At 37.3% G+C, this 22,432-nt stretch overlaps 1 long non-coding RNA gene across 2 annotated transcripts in view; it reads right to left on the bottom strand.

The window, feature by feature from the left end:
• Window positions 1–19,557: 19,557 nt before the first annotated feature.
• LOC308493095 overlaps window positions 19,558–22,432 on the bottom strand; it is a 52,724-nt gene continuing 49,849 nt past the window's right edge. For both annotated transcript variants that reach the window (XR_013992613.1, XR_013992614.1), the window contains exon 3: window positions 19,558–21,558. This is a non-coding gene — a long non-coding RNA (uncharacterized lncRNA). The remainder of the gene's footprint in view (window positions 21,559–22,432) is intronic.

Genomic DNA, 22,432 nt, shown 5'->3' on the forward strand with positions numbered 1-22,432 from the left:
GATGGCTGGGCTTTGGAATTCCCTCAGTGGCTCCCTACTGCCCTCAGGATACAAATCCAAACTCTCCTCAGCTTAAGTCACAAAGCTCTTCACCAGCAGACCCCTGGAAAACTCCACTGCACTCCCTTGTGATCTTGAACCTATGAAAGAAAAACTGCCCCAGACCTGGTCTGCAGTGGAACCAAGCTGCCTCCTTTATAAGCCACGACATCCTAGTGGGAAGCAATCGACAGCATTCCAGATAAAAGGCTTTTTCTCCGATGGAATTTTCTAATGAACTTTAAGAAGATTCAAGTTTCTTTTGGAGAACTCATTACTACCATCCACCCAGCTGACTGTCAAGTATCAGGTAGAGACTGAAGGTTTTTAACTGGACAGTCTTTTCAATGATGATTTAATCATTCTTTCTTCCTGTAACAAGAGTGCATCGACCAGGGGCCTCTTCTCTTGCATTGCAGAACTGTCATAAAATGTTAGCACGTGCTCATAACTAAACTGTCTGAGAAGTCTTCTTTAACAAACCCTAACCTCAAGTGTGTCCTAACACCCTGTAGTTTCCAGCATGCTCCTCGGTCTCCAGCCCCCACAGGCCGGGGAGCAGGCAGCACCCTCCACCAGCAGCTCCCTCAGAACCTGACATTTCCCCTGACTCTCTGTGCCCCCCACTTATCACAACCCTCATTTCCTCTGAGTTTACTTGCATCCGTCTTCCCAAACCAAGTTCCTCCAGGACGATTTGCCTTGAGTGTCTGGACTGCAGGCCCCTCCAGCTGCTTCTCTGTTACCACCCTGCATGCCCTGTCTCTCACTCGACTGGAAACTTATTGAAGACAGTACTGGCCTTTTTATTTCTGTACCCTCCCAGCCCCAACCCCAATCTCATCACAGAGCCTGGCTCCAAAGGAGCATGTGGTAAATGTTTGTTGAATGAATGAATGTTAGTCTAGGGCAGGAGTCAACCTTCCAGGCAAACGCATTACCATCCCCTTGGGCAACCCTACTTTGAGATGCTCTGAGTTTGGATCAAGTGAGAGTCAGATGGGATAGTTGATATTAAGACTGGTTTCTGTGTCTTAGTGTTAAGAACAGAGACAAAGCTGAAATAAACTTACTGAAAGAGGTAATTATTGTGCAGCCCAGAAACCATCCCTGAGAAACAGTGTGGTTCTGAAGACAGCGCCCCCCTGAACTGAAGTGGCCTGGAATCCACAGGCAACCGCACAGCACCCTCCGGCACGGAGCAGGGACTTAAAGATGGACTGGAGTCCACTGAAAAGCACAGACAGGCCGACAGGAGGGGGTTTAAATGTAAAACTTCCAGAAATTTTACAACCGGAGGAAAAATTCAGGGGATTTCGGAGGAGAAGCAAAATTCAAGGGGGATAACAATTTTAAAACACCCTTACAGAGCAGAATCTTCTTGACAGAAGAACATAAAAATGTAGTTTTTCATTAAAAAAATTAAAAAAGGCCTGAGGATGAACCAGGAAAATTCAGGAGAAACTATTTTTTATTGTTTCTTGGCTTTGGGATGGGGGTGGGAGGACTTCTGAATGGCTTTAGGGCAACACAGCCTTGGTCCCTGCCCATTTCCCTAGAGATAGGTCCCTGTTCCATCTCTACAGAATCCTCAGTGAGAACAAGGGCCGCACTGAGGCCAGGGCACCATGCTCGGAGAGAGCAAGGCAAGGCAGAGGGCGCCCGGGCAGATTGCTTTCTGTGTGCCAGTTACCAGTTTTCCTCTCATTTACAAAAGCTTCCATTGGCAACTAAATTTTCCAAGTGTGCTTGCAGAGTGGTCGTGTGGGTGGATGGCCGGCTCCTGTCTACAGCTGGGGGTTTTCCCTTGATCCTGTGGGAACAGGGTAACTGAGCAAACGGGAGAGTTAACAGAAACTTGTCCCTACAGAAGCCATGCATGCTCTCACATGGGCTCAGGAAAGTCCGGAGACGGCGTAGGGGGTCTACACAGGTGGTTTCTGACTGACTGGTTCTTAGCATACTCATTACACGTGGTATGCCATGGCTTTTCATTCCAGTATTTAGGTTGGTGCAAAAGTAATTGCGGTTTAAAAGATTAAAAATAACTGCAAAAACTGCAATTACTTTTGCACCAACCTAATATTTTCCCCAAATGGCTCAACATTGATCATCTTTTTGAAGATCATTTCAAGACCTGAGAAGCTGACCTGAACAGTAACTCCACGAAGCACACCTGCCAGACCTGGGCAGTAAAAATATGCCTGCCTCTGAGCACCAAGGCAGCTAACCAGAGAGGGCACGATTAGTGCAGCTAAGGCAGGCACAGCGGCCTCCTGTATCCAAAAGCTCTGTAGAGCTTTCTTTCCTAACTGCAGATAAAAGAGCCAGAAAAAGCTCTTATACGTAATAGGCCTTTTACCTACCTGAGGGCAAATTCATTTTCTGTATTTCATTTTATAATGCTCAGTCGTTCGCATTCGTGCACAGCCACACTCAGAAAAAAGAATGAGTAATAGTAAAACAAAGTAACGGTACAATGAACAGCCCTCACACAACTGAAGATGTCAGATGTATGCAATACGAATATTTCACCACATTCTTCACGTACAAAAACTCTAAAGGAGGCTTACTATAGACCATGTGGGAATCCCCCACATGAATGGGGACTAGGGATCTTTTGGGTGACTAAAAGTAGGGGCCAGGGAAAGGATTTCCCCTGTGGTGATTAAAAGCTCTAGTCTGTGTTTGAGTGGTCATACCACGTGACCATGAAGTGAGCCACAGCCCTCTGAAAATGCATGTTTTGAACTCTTTTCCCTAGTACTAGATTCTAAGATTGACTTAAAGACAAAATAGCACGCTTACAACAGTTTCTCAAGTTCACAGTAATAGGAGGAAACATGAAGTCCAAATGTTCTGAACAAATACTTTCACTGGTCCTGGTCCACCTTAGTGAAACATTTGTACCTATGGATGAAATTAACTGTCTGCACTTGTGGATTTGCAAAATCGGTCACTTTTCGGCATCACAAAGTTTATCACAAGGTGCTTTGAAACCGTAAGTTACCTAAGAGCAGATATATGATGATTCAATGAACGAATCATTATTTATATACATAATTTCAAGAACATTCCCATTACATGCTAAAACAATACAATATTATTCTTCTTTCATTCCTATTTAGCAATGGACTTAATGTGAAAATGTAGAGACTCGTGAGTTGAGTGCAAAAGTAATCAGACAAAAAATTTAAATTCATTGAGAATTTTACCCCACAAAAACACTACAAAAACAGCAAGCAATTTGTAATCTAAACACCTATGGCTCAGCTACTTTACAAGCAGCAGAGGTGTGGGAGAGGGCTAAACCACCTGTTATGAGGTTAGAATAGGTGTCAGAGTATTGAAACTCATAAATCTTTAAGACAATGTTACACGTAAAAAGATTTCCACCAAATTGATTAGAGTAAATACACTTTGGTACGTTTATTAGATAAAACTTCAGTATGGATGAAATATTGTCATGCTAACCTTCTTTCCCCAGCAATAAAAGAAAAATGAGGCTTCCTTACGCTAGAAGAATACAATCTGTGAGGCCATAAGAGCAGGACGGGGCAGGCCATGTGATACACGGATGCACTATTCAGGGTATGAAGACTTTAAAATAAAACCAATCAACCAAACATATGAGGACTGGAAGAAAGATTCAAAACAGCTCCTAACTACGTCAGGTCCCTCTTAGTCCTAGGCAATTTTTATGTATTCTAAGGCTTTAAACACAAAACCTACACATTCAGAGTACAGAAAAACTATAGCCATGGTTTAAGTATAACAGGGTACAGATAGGTAAGAATTTAACAAATTTATTATATGAATCGACACTGTGCTCAGTGATATCCATCTGAAGAGTAGAGTATGGAAATGGGGGGGAGGGGGTAAATTGATAGTGGAGAAATCTGGCAGACACGACCCTGGCCAGGTAATCAAGGTCAGCATCATCAGGATAAGTCCTGTTGATACCACATTCACTTCACACATGCGATAAAGAATGTCATTTCTCTCCTCTGTGGGCTTCCTCCCAAAAATCCATAACCCCAGTCTAAAAATCCGAAAAATATAACAAAAATCCAAACTGAGGGACATTGTACAAAATTATCTAACCAGCATTACTCAAAACTCACAAGTTCATCAAAAAACAAGGCAAGTCTGAAAAACTGTTACAGAGCAGAGGAAGTTAAGGAGACATGATAACACAAGGTGCTACCTTGGGTGGATTTTGGAACAGAAAAAGGACATTCGGGACAAACTAGTGAAATCTGAATAAAGTGTGGATTTTAGTGAATAGGAATGTGCAAATGTTTGTGGCTTAATTTCGACAAATACAACAGAATCATGTCAGAATCAGCAACTAGGGTAACTGGGTGAGGGACATATGGCAACTCTCTGAACTACCTCTGCAACTTTTCTTCAAATCTAAAATTATTTTAAATAAAGGGTTTATTTAAACTTTTAAAAACAGCCCACAGCACTGATGTATGGGACGTTAGGTGTGTGTGGCAGCACTGGTTATACCAACAAACCCAGGCTAGCATCTGGACCCTTCTGGATGCTGACCAACAGACACTTCGGTCAATTTGGGGACCTGTCTAAGATGCTAAGAGACCACAAATGGCACCCATGTCACAAAAGCAAACATCTCTGAAGTGCCTAACACTTCCATTTAAAGTGAAAAACAGGCCGTTTTATGCAAGAAAAAAGACAAAGGCTCCCTGGGTTGGCCCAGAGCCATCAGTGCTCTGAAAACACATGAGAAACCTGCCTTCAGTGCTTCACTTCGCAAATACCACAGCCAGAATCCAAGCAGGTGTGAAAAAATTGTGCAGACTTCCCTCACAAACCTGGCAGGCTTTGTGCACTGTTTCTTTACCACAAAAAAAAAGGAAACCAGAGAAGAAGTAGGGGTACAGATATTATCGATTGTCAAGAATCTGCTCAGTCAGAAACGTGGTACCACGACAGCCATGTTTAGAAAGGCAGAGGCAACGCCTTGCAAGTGATGCTTGATACAGACGAAGTTTTGTCTGGACAGAATAAACGTGTGGCATGATTCTGTTTGCTGCCGTGGATTTCTTTCATTGCCTTGAATTTTAATCAAAAAGGAAATCTGGGGATTTATCTTCTCTGACCCCAAAGTCCCGGAATTTATAAATTAGATAAACATGCAGTACTCATTTAGGCCAGAAAATTGAAATATAAATGCCTTTACATTTTTTCCCCAGGAAACTAATACTGTCTATAAAAATCGTAACAGTTTTACAGGGAAAGTGACCAGTTACTTAAAGTTCATCAGCAAGGCAAAGAATGCAGCAACAGCCCAGGAAAAATCTGACAAATAATAATAGTAATGATGATAATGAAGGAAGTCTTGTTCTACCAGCTCTAATATTTAAAACCATGCGGTCTAAAATAGATACACCAACGTAAAGGAATAACACAGCTTAAAAAAAAGCAAGTATTAAAAATTGGTTCATTTGTTCAAACATTTATGGAATGCCTGCTATATATGGGCACAGTTGATGGTTGCTTGATGGTGAAACCAAAAAGACAGTCAGTCAAACCAAAAAGACAATGTATGCAAAAACTGGCTAACTATATGAGAAGAAAATAAGTTATTTTTCTCACAGCTTACACCTAAATACATCCCAGATAAAAAATTACAGTATTATATAAAGTGTTCTTAATATACTAGAATAAAACTTAGGTGAATATTTACATATAATTTTGTGATGGGAAAGATGGAGTTCAAGAATAATCATTGTGGAATACGGTAATCTGAATGTCAAGAAGGGTGTGATTAAATAAATTACTGTCTAGCCAAGTAATGGATGGTTATGTAGTCATTAAATTATTGATGAAGATATTTATTTACTAACATAAAAATGTCAGTACTTACATAAAAATGTCAGTATCTAGTAAAAAAGTAAGTTATAAAAATTATGTGTACAGTAAAAAGACCGAAATATATTAGGTTGGTGCAAAAGTAATTGCGGTTTTTGTGATTGTTTTTAACCTTTTAAACTGCAATTACTTTTGCACCAACCTAAGAGATTATTAAAGATACTGACAGGCAACATCTATTCTGCAAAGATGTCAATTCTCCTCAAGTTAATTATAAATTCAATGCAGGAACTCAATCAAAGGAATGTTTTTCATGGAGTATAATTCTAAAACGCATATGGAAAAGGCAAAAAGTAGAGATAATTTTAAAGAACATGGAGAAGGGAAGACTTACCTTACCAGACAACAAGACACCATAAAGAAATAAAAACAATGAAGTGTGAAATTGGAGCAGGAAAAATAAATAGACCAGTATTAAAAAATAACCCCCCAAAAGATCTGCATAGATGGGAACTTGGTATGACAAAATGGCACCGCACCTCAGTGCAGAAAACATGCACTAGTAAATAAACGCTGCTAGGAAAATTGGTTGTCTGTAGAAAAATAAAATGAGGTGTCTACACCTCACAATATGCACAAAACTTCATTTCATATGGATTACATGTGAAACTATGAAAAGCAAAACTTTAAAACTTTTATTAGAAAATAGAGAATATTTTTATGACTTCAGCCTAAATTTTTTTTTTAAAAATAAGATACAAAGAAACAATGCCCAAAGGAAGGGGCTGATTAAATTTGACTGCATTAAAAATAAACTATTCAATAAAAGACATGATTTAAAAAGTGAACAATCAAGCCAAAAAACAGTAGATGGTATTTGTACACATATAGGCCAGAAGGAATGGGCAGGAGAAATATATACAGGTTGCCCACAAATTAATAAGAAAGAGAAACCAGTAGGAAAATGGGTCTGTGATTGGAATACACACTTCACAGAAGAAACCCAAGTAGTGAATAAACACATAAACTCTCAATCTCACCAGTAATCAACAAAATTCTAATTAAAACCACAAGGAGATACCATTTCATACCCATCAAACTGGCAAAGTTAAAGGCTGACAATGACAAGTGTTTGTGAGGATATGGACAAGATACAACCAATCAGTCATTTCATTATAATTATTAAATTTGAAGCTGTGCTTCAAAGCAGACCCAAGAATTTTCTGGTTATATACCCTAGATTAACTGTTCACACGCTGAGATATATTTAGAAATTCTTAGAGCCACATTTTTTCAATAGTGAACAACTGCAAAACTCAAATGTCTGTTAATAGGAAAATGTCTTTTAAAATTGTAACACATTTATAAAACTGAATACCATGAAACAATTAAAATGAGTGACCACAGGTATAGATTTAATATGAACAAACCTCGAAAACGTAATTTTGGGTCAAAAAGGTAAGGTCTGATGGTGCGTATAGTATGTTAGTACGGTGAGTGCTGAAATGGGCTGCTTAGGTCTCTCTTTAGCACTACAGGGCTATTCCCCCAGCTACTGGGAATACTGCAAACTGACAACCCTCAGCTTAAAAGAGTCATCTCACCAAAGAGTCATCTCCCTTCTCCAGGGACTGCCGGCATGCTTGGTCCCTCATCCTACTTGGGACCATTTTGAACGGCTATCCCACCCTCAGTACTTCCCCTGGAATCAGCTGAAGCCTTTCTTTGGACTGCACCACAACCCAGTTTCTTCCTCTGCCCAATCCTGCTCCCTTCTCTTCCACAGGTAACTGATTTTAGGTTCATCCTAAAATCTCCCTTGATAAACTTCCTGCATGTTCATCTCATTCTGAAACTCGCTTTCCTTGGAATTCTACTTTCAACAGATACAATTTATATCTTATTTGAAACCTTGTACCACACGAATTTAAGAAGATTAAAAATCATACCAGTATCTTTCCCGACCACAATGGAATAAAACTTCCACCATTGAAAAAATCAATAGCAGAAGGAAAATGGAAAAATTCACAAGCATGTGGAAATTAAACAACACACTCTTCAACAACCAATGGGTCACAGAAGAAATCAAAAGGGAAATTAGAAACTATCCTGAGATAAATGAAAACAAAAATACAACATCCAAAACTTATGTGATGCAACAAAAACAACACAAAGAGGAAAGTTTACAGAGGTAAATACCTACATTAAAAAAGAAGATCCTAACTAAATAAGCTAACTTTACAATTCAAGGAAATAGAAAAAGAACAAACTAAGCCCAAAATTAGCATAAAGAAGGAAATACTAAAGATTTAGAGCAGAAATAAATGAAATAGAGAGTAAAAAAATAACAAAACTAAAAGTTGGTTTTTGAAAAGATCAACAAAATTGACAAATTTTGACAATAGACTGAAAACGAGAGAAGTCTCAAAATCAGAAATGGCAAGAGGAGACATAACGACTAATACCACAGAAATAAAAAAAAGTTAGACACCAACAAATTGGATAACCTAGAAGAAATGGGTTAAATCCTAGAAACATACAACCTACCAAGACTGAATCATGAATAGAAAATATGAACAAATCTATAACTAGTCAATAGGCTGAATCAGCAATCAAAACCTTCCCAACAAAGAAAAGCCCAGAACCAATGGCTTCACTGGTGAATTGTATCAAATATTTAAAGAAGTATGAGAACTACTCTTCTCAAACTGATACTGGCATAAGAACAGACTGTAGGCCATTAGAACAGAATAGAGAGCCCAGATAAATCCACACATACCAAATGATCTTCAATAAGGGCACCAAGAAACACAAAGGGGAAAGGACATTCTCTTTAATAATTGGTGTTGGGAAAATTGAATGCCAAGGAATAAAATTGGACCCTTACCTTTTATCATATACAAAAGTAAATTCAAAATGGGTTAAAGACTTAAATGTAAGACCTGAAACTGTAAAATTCCTAGAAGAAACCAAGAGGGAAAAGTTTCATGACATTGATCTTGAAACAACACGGGAGTACATCAAACTAAAAAGCTTTTTGCACAACAAAGGAAACAATCAACAGAGTGAAAAGGAAATCCACAGAATGGGAGAAAATATTTGCAAACCACATGTGGATATGTTAATATCCATAAATAGATAAAGACCCCTACAATTCAATAGTAAGTAAATAAATAAAATAATTTTAAAAATGGGCAAAGGACTTGAATAGTCCTTTTCTCCAAAGAAGACATTTCTCCAAAGAAGATATACAAATGGCCAACAGGTATATGAAAAGATGCTCAATATCACTAATCATCGGAAAAATGCAAATCAAAACCACAATGAGATATCATCTCACCTGTTAGGATGGCCATTATCCAAAATAAATGAATAAATCAATACCAAATATTGGCAAGGATGTTAAGAAATTAGAACGCTCGCGCACTGTTGGTGCAAATGTAACACGGTGCAGCTGCTATGGAAAACAATGTGAAGGTTGCTTAAAATATTAGAAATACAACTACCATATGACCCACAACTCCACTTCTGGGTATTTATCCTAAACAACTGAAATCAGGATCGGAAAGAGGTATTTGCATTCCCATGTTCACTGCAGCATTGCTCACATTTGCCACGAGGTAGGAACAACCTAGATGTCTATCCATGGATGAGTGGATAAAAAAAATGTGGTGTCTACATGCAATGGAGTATTAACCACCTTTTAAAAAGAAGGGAACCTTGTCATGTACAACAACACGAATGGACCTTGAGGACGTTATGCCAAGTGAAATAAGCCGGTCACAGAAGGACAAATACTGCATGATTTCCATTTATATGAGGTATCGGAAGTAGTCAAACGCATAGAAGCTCGAAGTAGAATGGTGGTTGTCAGGGGAAATGAGGAGTTCTTGTTGTTCAGTGTGCTTCAACTTTCAGTCGTGCAAGATGAAAAAGTTCTAGAGATCTGCTCTCCAACCTGGTGCTTACAGTTAACAACATACTGTACACTTAGAAATTTGTTAAGAGGATGAAAAAAATGTACTGCCATTCTATTTATGTTTAGGAATATGTCTGTAATTAGTAAAAGTGTAAAAACTCGTATGAGAATGATAAACAGCAAATTCAGTATAGGTATATCTGTAAGGTAGTAAGTGGGACAGGCTTGTGGGAGCACACATATAATGTTTTAAAAACTAACATTTTAATTCCATAATATTCCTTATGCTTTTCTTCATATGCCTGAAATAATCCTTAATTTTTAAAAGGAACGTTAAAGAAAAGGGACAACTTGACCTTGTATCAACTATTCTCCACCTTCTTTTTACCACAATAAAGAAGATGGATGACAGTCATGTGGGCAACAGATTATCGTGGATGTTCCCACATTTTTGGAATAAGAACACATTTCTTGGTGGAAGCAAAGTAAACAGAGCTACAGAGCTCTTTTCTCTTTTATATTCTTTCTCTTTTTAATGTTGCAACCTGAAACGTATTTATAAGTTTGTAATTCCTTACTAGGTACTGGCAATCGTCATTTTTAATTGGCTGCGACATAAGATTAAATCATGCATAATTTCTATAGCAATTCCACTGCTCTTACTCTTGCTCAAGAAATTATCAGATTTCAAATGAGTGAGAGTGAAACTGAAGGAATAACTTTGCGTTTGTCAAGTTTCAAACATAGTGGGCACCATAATTTGAACCAAGGCAGTCTGTGAACCAGGAAGAGCCTCAGAAAATTTCTCAAAGTAGGAATCAAAGCAAAAGGAGATGCCTAGGATTCTTTCTAAATTCACAACATTTTCCAATACAAAAAATGCTAAAGCATAATTATAGTTACATAAAACACAACGTGCTAGCAAAATAAGGTGACCCGAATAATTTAAATCTAAAAACACATTGACATAATTGGGATAAAACAATTTTCTTAAATTTATTAGAATAATTCCACGACTGCCAACTTCACTCTATGTGTCTAGCTCTGATCTTGGTTTCAAATTTCAAAATTTCACTGTATATTAAAGTTAGTTCCATGTCCCTAGGATTGGTACCCAGAAACAATGTCTTTCCTCATTCCCAACCAACTTTCTGAGCTATGTAAACAGCAGAACAGCACATATAAGAATTCAGAAGCTCAAATAAGAGAAAAAAGGGGGGGACAGGATTAAAAAAAATCAAAGATTTTCTAACATTAATTTAGGGCAAATAGGTATTGTACATATCCAAGGCATTGAACACAAACAATCCAATTTATCTTTAACCAATATTAATTATCCAGGACCAGTACTGTGAAACTCAACTTTGGGTTCCATATTTGTTTGATACAAAATATTTATAGACACAATTGCAAAGCAGGAGGAAAACGAAATAAATAAAACTGTCAGATATAGATAAAAAACAAAAAGGATCATTTCGTTTACCTGGAGCAAAATCTATGATCTATGTTGGCAAAAGCTTTCATATTTTACAGGACTTTTATCGACAATCTCTTCCTTTTCCTCACTACGTGTTTTGAGTACCTCTTTTCTTTGACACTGTCAACAAACCTTTTTTCTTTCACATTTTCCCAGCAATCCACTGGATCCTAACTTTTCACCCACATTTTAGAAACTCAGACCTCAGCTCAGGTGAGTGACAACATCGGCTCTCCCTCTTGTGGTACCGAAGGAAGCTGTTTACACTGGCGCCCAAGCCCAAGTTTTCTAAGTTTTTACAGCCCTGGAGCAGGTACTTCGTCTTCTCTTTATTGACAAGGGAAGGGCCTAACCGGGATCAGGCAACTTGCGTCCACAAGGTGACTCAACCAAGAGGACATGGAAAGAAAGATCTGGGCTCATTACTAAAAGACAAGTCTGAAGTTACTACAAGCCAAGGTAGAACCTATTTTTAACTCCCACTGTTTTGATGTAGTTTCAAATCCGCTGTTCAGATAGTTATTTTCAGTTTAATGTAGTCACGATCATTAACAAAACAGGAAAGTGAATAATGGGCAAAAGTTTTCATGAAAAAGGAGAGTTATTTTCTAAATTATTTTTCAATATTCTCAAAAAATGTTATTTTGTGTATCATGGATCTCCTTGGTTTTTTTTGTGTGTGTATCATGGGTCTACTTGTTACCAAAAGTGCGTTCTTCTTTCAAAAGAAGGACAAAGTAGAAATCATTAGAATTTCCAAAATAATCAACTGTCGTCCTCCTTTATCCCCACGTTTCTTTTATCCTACTTATGTCATACCCCATGTTTCTTTTACCCTTGTCTTCCAAGTACCTGCCAAATAAAAGTGTCCCATAAACCTTTGTTGAATAAAGGATCTGTTTTGGGAAAAGAGAAAAGGGGAAGAACTAGAACTTGGTTAAATAGTTGGCACCTTATTTGGGAAAATGGCTTAATGAATTTCAGTCAAAGAATTGGTTGTTTCCAAAACAAAAATTGTTTTTTTTCCTCTCTGTGCACAGACTCAGGCAGAATCATGAGTACCATGTTCTAGCAAGATGATTTTTTTCATTAAAATTAGGTAGTTTTTCTACTGAAAGATACCCCCTTTTACCTAAGGAAGTAAAATTCTATCTCTTAGTTTACATATGAGGATGTGCAGGAGCAAAGGCATGAAGTCCCTAACCCTAGAGATCCACAGTCCAAGTCTGGTACAGAACACGGCCAGACCCAGCTGGAAAGTGCGCCGGAAGGGTTTCTTTCTCTCCATCATGCTCTATGTCCTCTTGTCTCCTGAAGGGATCTTATGCCCAGATTACCTGATGTCTCCACATATTTGGGGTTGGAGACAGCTCTATGGACGCCCCAGGCCTAAAAGGGTATGCCTTTCTATGTCTAAAAAACTACCAAGGTGTTAAGGCCATCTATTTCCTTCCTGAAGAATTGAAAGATGGAGGACAACCTCCCACCACAAATTTGAACTGCTTCACATGAACAGAATATTAATCTAGGAACTACCATTTCTTCCAGTAGGGAGTGTTACTAGTTATTAGATATAAAACCAATCATTCTAATCCAATGTTTACGTGCAAGGGAGATATAGCTGTTACTAGTCACGGAATTCTGGGAAAGGGAACTAATAAAGATTTCCGTTTTACAATTAGAATCCAAAGAGCATTTGACATAGAACAGTATATTCAACAGGTCTCACCAAAGTATCCCAAAGCAATATATTACAATGAAATCAGTAAGGTATTCCCATTTCTTGAATGGTCATCTTAAAGAGAATTTAAAATTTTGAGTGGCTACCTATTTTTCAACAGCTTTACTGAGGTATAATTTACGTGCCATGAAAGTCATCCATTTAAGTGTACATTTACGTGTGTTTAATAAATTTCTACAAGTGCACAAGTATTACCAAGAACACCTCCGTCACCCCAAAAGTCCCCTTGGGCCTGTTTATAGACAATCTCTGGCCCCACTTCTGGCCCCAGGCAACCCCTTATCTGATGTATGGTTTTGCCTTTTCTAAAAATTTCATATAAAAGTATCATACAATATATAGTCCCTCGTTTCTGGCTTCTTTCATTTGGCATATGTTTTTGAGGTTCATTCATGTTGTAATCTGTATCAGTAGCATGAATTAGGACTTCATCATTTGCATGGCTGAATAATTTCCATTGTGTGGCTAACATTTTGTTTTATTCAGTCATCAGCTGATGAATTTGGATCACTTCCAGTGTTATCTTTTGTGAATAATGTTGCTGTGAATATTTGTTTGGTTTGTGAACCAGCACAATTTTTTTTAGTCACCTTATTAAAATGTAATTGCTTTACAGTAAATTGCACATATTTAAAGAGTACAATTTGACATATGTATACACCCATGAAACTATCACGCATAACCAAGAAAATATATACATGCTCCCTCCAGCAATGTTTTATTGTGTCCCTCTCTTTGGAATCCTTTTCTCTCTCCTCTTCCCAAGCCATCCTCTGGTCCCCACTGATCTCTCTGTCACTATAGATTAGTTTGCATTTTCTAGAATTTCATCTAAATGGAATCAGACAATATAGTACTTAGTGGGGTCTGACTTTTCATGCAGCATAATTAATTTGAGATTCATCCACGTTGCTGTATGCATTGATAGTCCATTCCTTTTCATTGCCAAGTGGCATTCCATTGTTATGGATGTGCCGCAATTTGCTTATCCATTCATCTGCGGGTGGACGCTTTCATTATTCCCAGTTTTTGGCAATCACAAACAAAGCTGATATGAACATTGTATACAAGTCTTTGTCTGGACATAACCTGTTATTTTTCTTTACAGCATACCTAGAAATGGAATTGCAGAGTATTTGTTAAATGTATGTTGAACTTTTCAAGAAACTGCCAAACTGGTTTCCATCGTGGCTTCGTTGTATTATTATTTCCACCAGCAATGTGTGAGAATTCTGGTGGTTTCCACATCCTTGCCAACAAACACACAAGGATTGTCAGTTTTTCATTTTAGCCATTAGAGTGGGTGTGGAACAATATCTTATGATGGCTTTAATTTGCATTTCCCTAATGACTAATGATGTTGGAACTCTTTTCATGTGTTTATTTGCCATTCATATATCTTATTTGGTGAAATGTCTATCCAAATCTTTTGCACACATTTAAATCGGGTTGCTGTCTTATTATGACTGAGTTTTAAAAGTCCTTTGTATATTTTCTAGATACAAATCCTTTATCAGACATATATTTTATAAATATTTTCCTCCTAGTATGTGGCTTGACTTTTAATTTTCTTAATGGTAGTGTCTTTTGAAAACCAAAACTTTAATTTTGATGAAGTCCAATTCATCCTTTTTTCTTTGATACTTCGTGCTTTTTACATCCTATTTACTAAATCTTTATCAAGCTCAAGAAGCAAAGACTTCCTGCTAAGCTGTCTTCTTTACATTTTGGTCCACTATCCATTTTAAGTTTATTTTGGGGTGTGCTATAAAGTAAAAGTCGAGGTACACTTTATTTCACCTGGAAATCCCATTGTTGCCATGCCGTTTGTTGAAAGCTGTACTGTCCTTACTGAATTCACTTACACCTTTGTTGAAAAGCAACTGACCATGTGTGTATCTATTTCTGGATATTCTGTACCACCAATCTAGATGTCTAACTGTATGCAAATAGCACACTGTTTTTATTACAGTGGCTTTAGGGTAGGTTTTGAAAGCTAATATAAGTTCTCCAACTTTATTCTTATTTTTTTAAAATTATTGTGACTATTCTAGATTCTCTCCCGTTTCTATATAGTTTTAGAATGTTTGCCAATTACTACAAATATTCTTCTACAAAAATCCTTTTTGAGATTTTGACAGTGACTTTGTTGAATCTATAGACCAATTTGGGCAAAGTTGCCACATTAACAATATGGAGTCTTCCAACCTATAAATATGGTATATATTTTCATTTATTTTAATTTCTCACTTATCCTTTAATTTCTCTCAGCAAAATTTTGCAGTGTTCAGTGTACAGGACTTATACTTCTCTTAAGTTTATTCCTATGTATTTTGGTCTCTTTGATGCCATTATAAATGGATTTGTCTATTCTTGACAATTCATAGCAATGGAATCACATAATATGTGGCCTTTGGTGATTGTTTTCTTTCACTGAACATGATGTTTTTTCAAGGCCCAACCATGTTGTAGCATGTATCAGTACTTCGTTCCTTTTTATTGCCAAATAGTATTCCATTCCATGGATACATATTTTATTCAAGCACTCGTCCGCTGATAAACCTCAGTATTCCAAGTGTTGATGGTTCTAGTAATTTGCTTGAACTTAAACCGGCTCCCATAAAGTATCATCCCTGATGTCTTTGTTTGGTTTTTAAAAATTGTGTTTCTATTTTCTAGCTCCCTTTCCTAGAGGTTACCTCAGCGTCTGCACAGGTTAGTGGTCAGAGGTTGAGCCCAACCGTGTTGCACTGACGGAGTTGTATGTGGGCCAAGGGACATTCGAAGTTGTGCCGAAGCTCTCGCGGGGGTCTTGTGTGGCTTTCGCTTTTTGTGGGGCTCTCTTGAGTATCTACCCCTTGGATACGCAAAGTTTAGCAGTCACCACAGATGTGTGGAAAGCTGATCGCAGCCCTCCTACGGCTCTCTCATTTCCAGGATCTCCCTCTTAAATTTCTGGCTAGTGGCCCCAAACCAGAACTGCAGACTTGAGGTGGCAAAACTATGGGTTTTCCCCATCCATTAGGAACTGAGTATGCAACCTTGAGCCAGCAGAGCTGTGGGGTTTTTACCCCCAACCCCAGCCTCTGCTGCAAAGTGAGTCTCGCACTTCTGGTAAAAACTATAAGCTGATAACAATGCCGTTCTTAGCAACTGAGATGAGGATGGGGGAACAGAAGAGGCCCCCAAACTCCTCCTCTTCTTACCCAAAGCTCCAGCATATTTATCATCTGTCTTTTTGGTCGATTTCCGGGGCCCAGAAATGACTGTTTGTGTCAGTCTTATCCAGTTTTATACTTATTTTATTGAGAAAGAGAATCACTTGTCATCCTGACATCGCCATTAATGGGAGTGACCTTGGCTACCCATTTTAAATTTCTTAATTTCCCATAACACAACCTCTTACAAAAATAAAGTATGACTACAATTCCACTTCAAGTATCAAATATAGAAATGCTCTCAGGTCTGACATAAAATTTATCATCATAGCTTGAATATTTTCCATTAAGAGAGTGGCTCTTCCTCATAGTTTCAGCAAACTAACATTATATTCAAGTACCAAAATAGTCAGATAGTAATTTCGAAGTTCCTAAGGGATAAACTGATTGATTGTTTGGATCTCAGTCATGGCTCTTGGCCACAAAACTCTATGATGGCCCAAATATAATAGACTCTGTGGTGTTATTAACAAAGCTGGACATAGGCAATAGGCAAATTCTTGAAGATTCTATTAGTATTATTATGTATTATAATTATTCTCCACCCAGATTTTGTTACATTCCATTTTTTTCTCCAGTTAATACAAATACTGTCACAAAATCCTTAAGCCTAACTTGCTTTTAACACTATTACTTAATATTTATAGAATGCTTTATTAGTTGACGAAGCTCTTTCACCTACAATCCCATTTGATCCTCATAAAAACCTAACACACTAGGTAGAACAAATGTTATCCTCATTTTATACCTGTTGGAACTGAAATATCAAGGGATTAAGTGTTCCACATAGCTAGTAAATCAGATCTAAGACCCAGTTATTCTCGTAATGTTTCATCTTGTGACCCTGGGCGTGTCTCTGCCTCAATTTCTTCCAATGCTTTGGTCACTTCCGTTAGGAAAAGAAATTAAACCCAAACACTAGCTTTCTCAACACTTTCATTTGAGGAGATGCAGTTTAACATTTGTTTCCTTGAAAGTTTGGTTATCAGAATGTGAATGCGCACCCTGAACGTGAACAAATACAGCAGAGTTTCATAAAAATTGCAAAAGTAACCTTTAACATAATCAATGCCAGCATCTACACATACACACACGTGCACGCACGCACTCACTTTTACCAAACACAGTTCTATGAAATCCTGCTAGGGAAACACTAACCCTCCTCAGATATACACACAGAGGTGGTGGTCTTAAGTGGAAATCTGGTGGGTCATTTCAGAAGAATATCCTGAAATCTCTCTAATACACGCATTGAGAGAAATGTGATTTCCCTCATCTGAAAAACTAAAACCAAAAATTTCCTTAACCCCTCTTGATGCCATAGTTCCTGAAGAGAGAGTCTGTATATTCACCCTCTTTGATTCATTTCGATTCATTGAATCGATTCCACTCAGGCTTCTGTCTCCACCACTTTACTGAAGCACTCTTGTTGAGGTTACTAATAAAACCCCCACATCGCTAAATCCAATGATCAAGTTGCAGCTCACATCTTACCTGACCCACCAAGTAGCATTTGAGGCTGGTCACTGCTGCTTCCCTAAAACCCTTTGCTTCCTTGGGAACTAGACTATCCCAATTCCCACCTTGGTCTGTTCCTCAGTCTCTCTGACCTCATCTCCCGACCTCCAAATGTTGCAGCAGTCCCTGGCTCTCTTGGTTTCTATCTACTCTTATTCCCTTGGTGGTCTCAACCCTTCTCTGAGCTTTAAATAATAGCTAAATGCTAATGATTTAGCCTCTCTACTTGGACTTCTCTTTCACTGAACTCCATTCTCCCTTCTTGACCTTTCCACCTAGATATTGTAGAGGCACCTCAAATTTAATGTGTTTAGAACTGAGCTCCCGGTGCTGTCCCAAAATTATCCCTCCCACAATTGTCCTCCATTCAACAAAAGGCAACTCCGTCCTTCAGTTGTTCAGGCCAAAAACGGAGTCACCATTGATACATTGCTTTCTCTCTCATCCCATATTCAGTTTCACAACAACGAGAATTCTGTAACTAGAATTCCATCACTCCCCTTGCTTATTACTTCTCAGGCCCCAACATCTCTCAACTGGGTCACCACAATAGCCTTGAATTGGGTCTCTCCGCCTCCCCCCCGGGCAAGGCCTCTACACTCACTCCAGACCATCCTAAACTAATCACAGCAGCTTCCACAGAAAAATCACCTTACTTCTCTTCTCAAACCCCACCAGTTCCTTCTCATCTTGCTTAAAGCCAAAACCCTTATAGAAACAACTGTCCATGTGATGTGATCATTCATTGCCCTTCATCTCCTCGCCACTCACTCCATTCCAATCAGTCGCTGAGTCTCCTTCTACTGTTCAACAGGACAGCCACAGGCCTTCCTTAAGGTCTGTACATTTACTATTTCCTCTGCCTAGAACACTCTCCCCGCAAATACCTACAGGGCTCTTTCCCTCACCTTCTTCAAGTCTTTGCTCAAATCCCTCCTTTCCAGTGAGGCCTTCCCTGGACACTCTATTCATAACTGTATCCCTCTCTTACACGTCCGCCAAAGCACGCATGGCCTTCTAATACATTACATATTTTATTTGTGTCTTTCCCATAGAATGTCGGCTTCATAAGGGCGGGGAGTTTGCTGATTTTGTTCACTGCCGTATCACCAATACCGTCTGACAAATGGTGGGTGCTCGGTAGACATTTGACAAGACAAAGAACATCTTTAAACAATATAGATTGTTTTATACAATGCCGACCAGGAGGATGAAGGCCTACGGAATGCTGAGGAATGGGTGACTAAGAATGCTGACTGTAGATGATGATGCTGTCCATGAGAAACATAAGGTAAGCCCCGAGTAATTTTGCATTTTCTAGAAGTCACACAAAAGAGTAAACAAAAGTGAAATTCGTTTTAATCATGTTTTATTTAACCCAGCATATCCAAAATAGCATCACTTCAACATGTGATTCATACAAAAATTATGAATAAAATATTTTGGTCTTTTTCTCATACTAAGTATTTGAAATGTGGTGTGTATTTTATGGACAGCACATCTCAGTTAGGACTAGTCACATATCAAATGTCAATAGCTACATGTGACCAGTGACTGCCATGTAGGACAACACAGATATCGACCAAAATTAAATAACCCCATCGTAGTGGGGAATATCTTGTATATTTATTAATTGTTTTTAAACCCAGCATTCCAAAAGGCCTTGGTATAATCTCATGGTTTCTTAGTTTTGTCCAGTTTCAATGGATGAACAACAGTAATAATAGCTTCCATTGTAAGAAACAATTTATATCAAGACAACTGGCTCAATTCTTTAAATTTCATTCAGATGTTTTTTTCTTTTAATATTCAGTATTATTTTGTATTAGTTTCAGGTGTATAACACAGTGGTTAGACATTTATATAATTTACGAAGTAATCCCCCCAACGTGTCTAGTCCCCACCTGGCACCATACATAGTTATTACCATATCACTGACTATATTCCCTATGCTATACATACTTTATATCCCATGACTGTTTTATCACTACCGATTTGTACTTGTTAATCCCTTCACCTTTTTCACCCAGCCCCCTTACCCCCTCTCATCTGGCAATCATCAGTTTGTTCTCCGTATCTATGAGTCTGTTTTGTTTGTTCATTTTGTTCTTTAGATTCCACATATATGTGAAAAAATGAAACTAGATCACCTCGTTACACCACATACAAGATTAAACTCAAAATGGATTACAGACTTAAATATAAGACCCTAAACCATAAAACTCCTAGAAGAAAACACAGGCAGTAAACTCTCTGACATTGCTCTTAGTAAATATTTTCTGATGTATCTCCTTGGGCAAAGGAAACAAAAGAAAAAAATAAACAAATGGGACTGCCTCAAACTAAAAAGTTTTTACACAGCAAATAAAACTATCAACAAAATGAAAAGAAAACCTATTGATTGGGAGAAGATATTCACCAATGATACATCTGATAAGGGATTAATAAATTTATAAAGAACTCATAAAACTCAACACCAAAAAAAACAAACAATTCAATCAAATAGACATTTAATGGACATTTCACCAAAGAGGACATACAGACGGCCAACAGATATTATGAAAAGATGTTCAATGTCACTAATGATCAGAGAAATGCAAATTAAAACCACAATGAGATATCATTTCACATCTGTCAGAATGGCTACAATCAATAAATCAACAAACAACTGTTGGCAAGGATGTGGAGAAAAAGGAACCGTTGTGACTGTTGGTGGGGTTGCAGAATTGGTGCAGCCATTATGGAAAACAATATGGAGGTTCCTCAAAAAATTAAAAATAGAACTATAATACCTTGGGATCTATCAATTCCACTACTGGGTATTTATCTGAAGAAATCCAAAACACTAATCCAAAAAGATATCTGCACCCCTATGTTTACTACAGCACTATTCACAACAGCCATGATATGAAAACAACCTAAGTGCCATCAATAGACAATTAGATAAAAACGATGTGGTACATATACACAATGGAATATTACTAGGCATAAAAAAATCTTTACCATTTGCGACAACACATATAGACCTAGAGTGTATTATGCTAAGTGACATAAATCAGACGGAGAAAGACAAATACCATTCAGATGTTTGGATTAGAAAGAATGAATGCCCTTCTTCCCTAGTCTCTTAATTAAGAAACAAAGTTAAACCCAGAGAGAGTCTATATTCTTATCTATATTAGCAGGGGGTAAAAATCATTATTTCCAAATAGGAAGAACTATTAAGATTTTATTTCCACTAAAAAAAAAAAGTATTTATTTCAAGTTAACCAAAATACATTCTGTGTTAAAAGACTATTTTTTGTATAAGATATAGTTTCATTTAAAAAATTCAGAACAGCTGCTTTACCAGTAATTTTGCATTTCATTATATAAAAGTAAGATAAAGGACTATGGAGAATGCTTTAAATGTTTTCATATATGCATTTATATCCTATGTTTCTTAATAGCTAAAGTATTATGCATGAAAATGTTTTCATTAACTTTTTTTTAATCAACAGGGGATTAATTTCTTCCAGAATCCCATTATTTATAAATATTCACTTATTGGAATTATAATCATTGCCATCATTATTTAACAACAAAATTTAAAGAACTCAATGAAAATGCATAGTATTTTAAAACTTTAAAGTTAAAAATCATTTTTTTTTTTTTTTACAGCAGCATCTACTTACTCAGCTGTTACAGGGTGTTGTCTCTCATTTCCCATAATCTGGCAAGTTGGAGTTGAGATCAGCGAGGCAGAGAAACTCCAGATGGTAAAATATCCCAACTATTCTGACTCTGGAAAGCATTAATAAAATGCCTGTGTGAGAAAGAAAACTGGAATTACAACCAAGATACAACACTCATGAGTGGATTGTCTAGGTAGGGAATAACTTCTGTTTCTTCTTTTCTTTCTTTCTCTCTTTTTTTTAAGCGAGGGTTCAAAACAAGTTAATTCATGGCCCTAGAGTGGTGGGTGAACTCATAAAGGTATACTTGGTATTATAACTGCTCTTTTGTTTTCAGAAATCTCTCTGGGGAGAAGCTTAAATCAGCACAATAAAATATACATCCTGTACTATAACTTGATCACTTTTTACCAGTCTGATCTCTATGCTTAAGAGATATATTTCTAACCATGTAATTTATCATACAAACCAAGACACTTTTGAAAGCGAAAAGGGGAACTTTTGAAATATTTATTAACCAATAAACTGTTTTAGAATATTGGCTTTATGCTAAAAAATAAAAATAATGTACATCCACTACAATAAAGCACACATTTTAAGATTTCTTTCTATTGTATGAACATGTAAAATATCATAAGTTGATGAATTATTCTTGGTTCATATTCGTATACTGTAATTTGTTTTCTTATTAGATTCTGTCTCTAATATCATGTCACTGGTATTTTTTCTGGAAAACACAGTTGATATGGTCTTATTGTTTTTAACTCTTCACAAAGTTGCCACAATCTTTTTTCAAAGTTTCATTTTATGTTAAATATTCTGAAATCACGGATACCTTCATGTGACTCTTCCTACTGATATGATTTTTAACAAGAAAATGCTCTTTGCACAGCTGTTGAGAAACCTGGCAAAGTCAAAGCAAATTCTGCTAAATAAAGGATACTCTCAATTCTCTCTCTTTCATAGCAAAATTGTAAATATTTCAGTCTAAATATTTTCACAGAT

This window comes from Rhinolophus hipposideros (assembly GCF_964194185.1).
Source record: "Rhinolophus hipposideros genome assembly, chromosome: 25".
NCBI lineage: Eukaryota > Metazoa > Chordata > Mammalia > Chiroptera > Rhinolophidae > Rhinolophus > Rhinolophus hipposideros.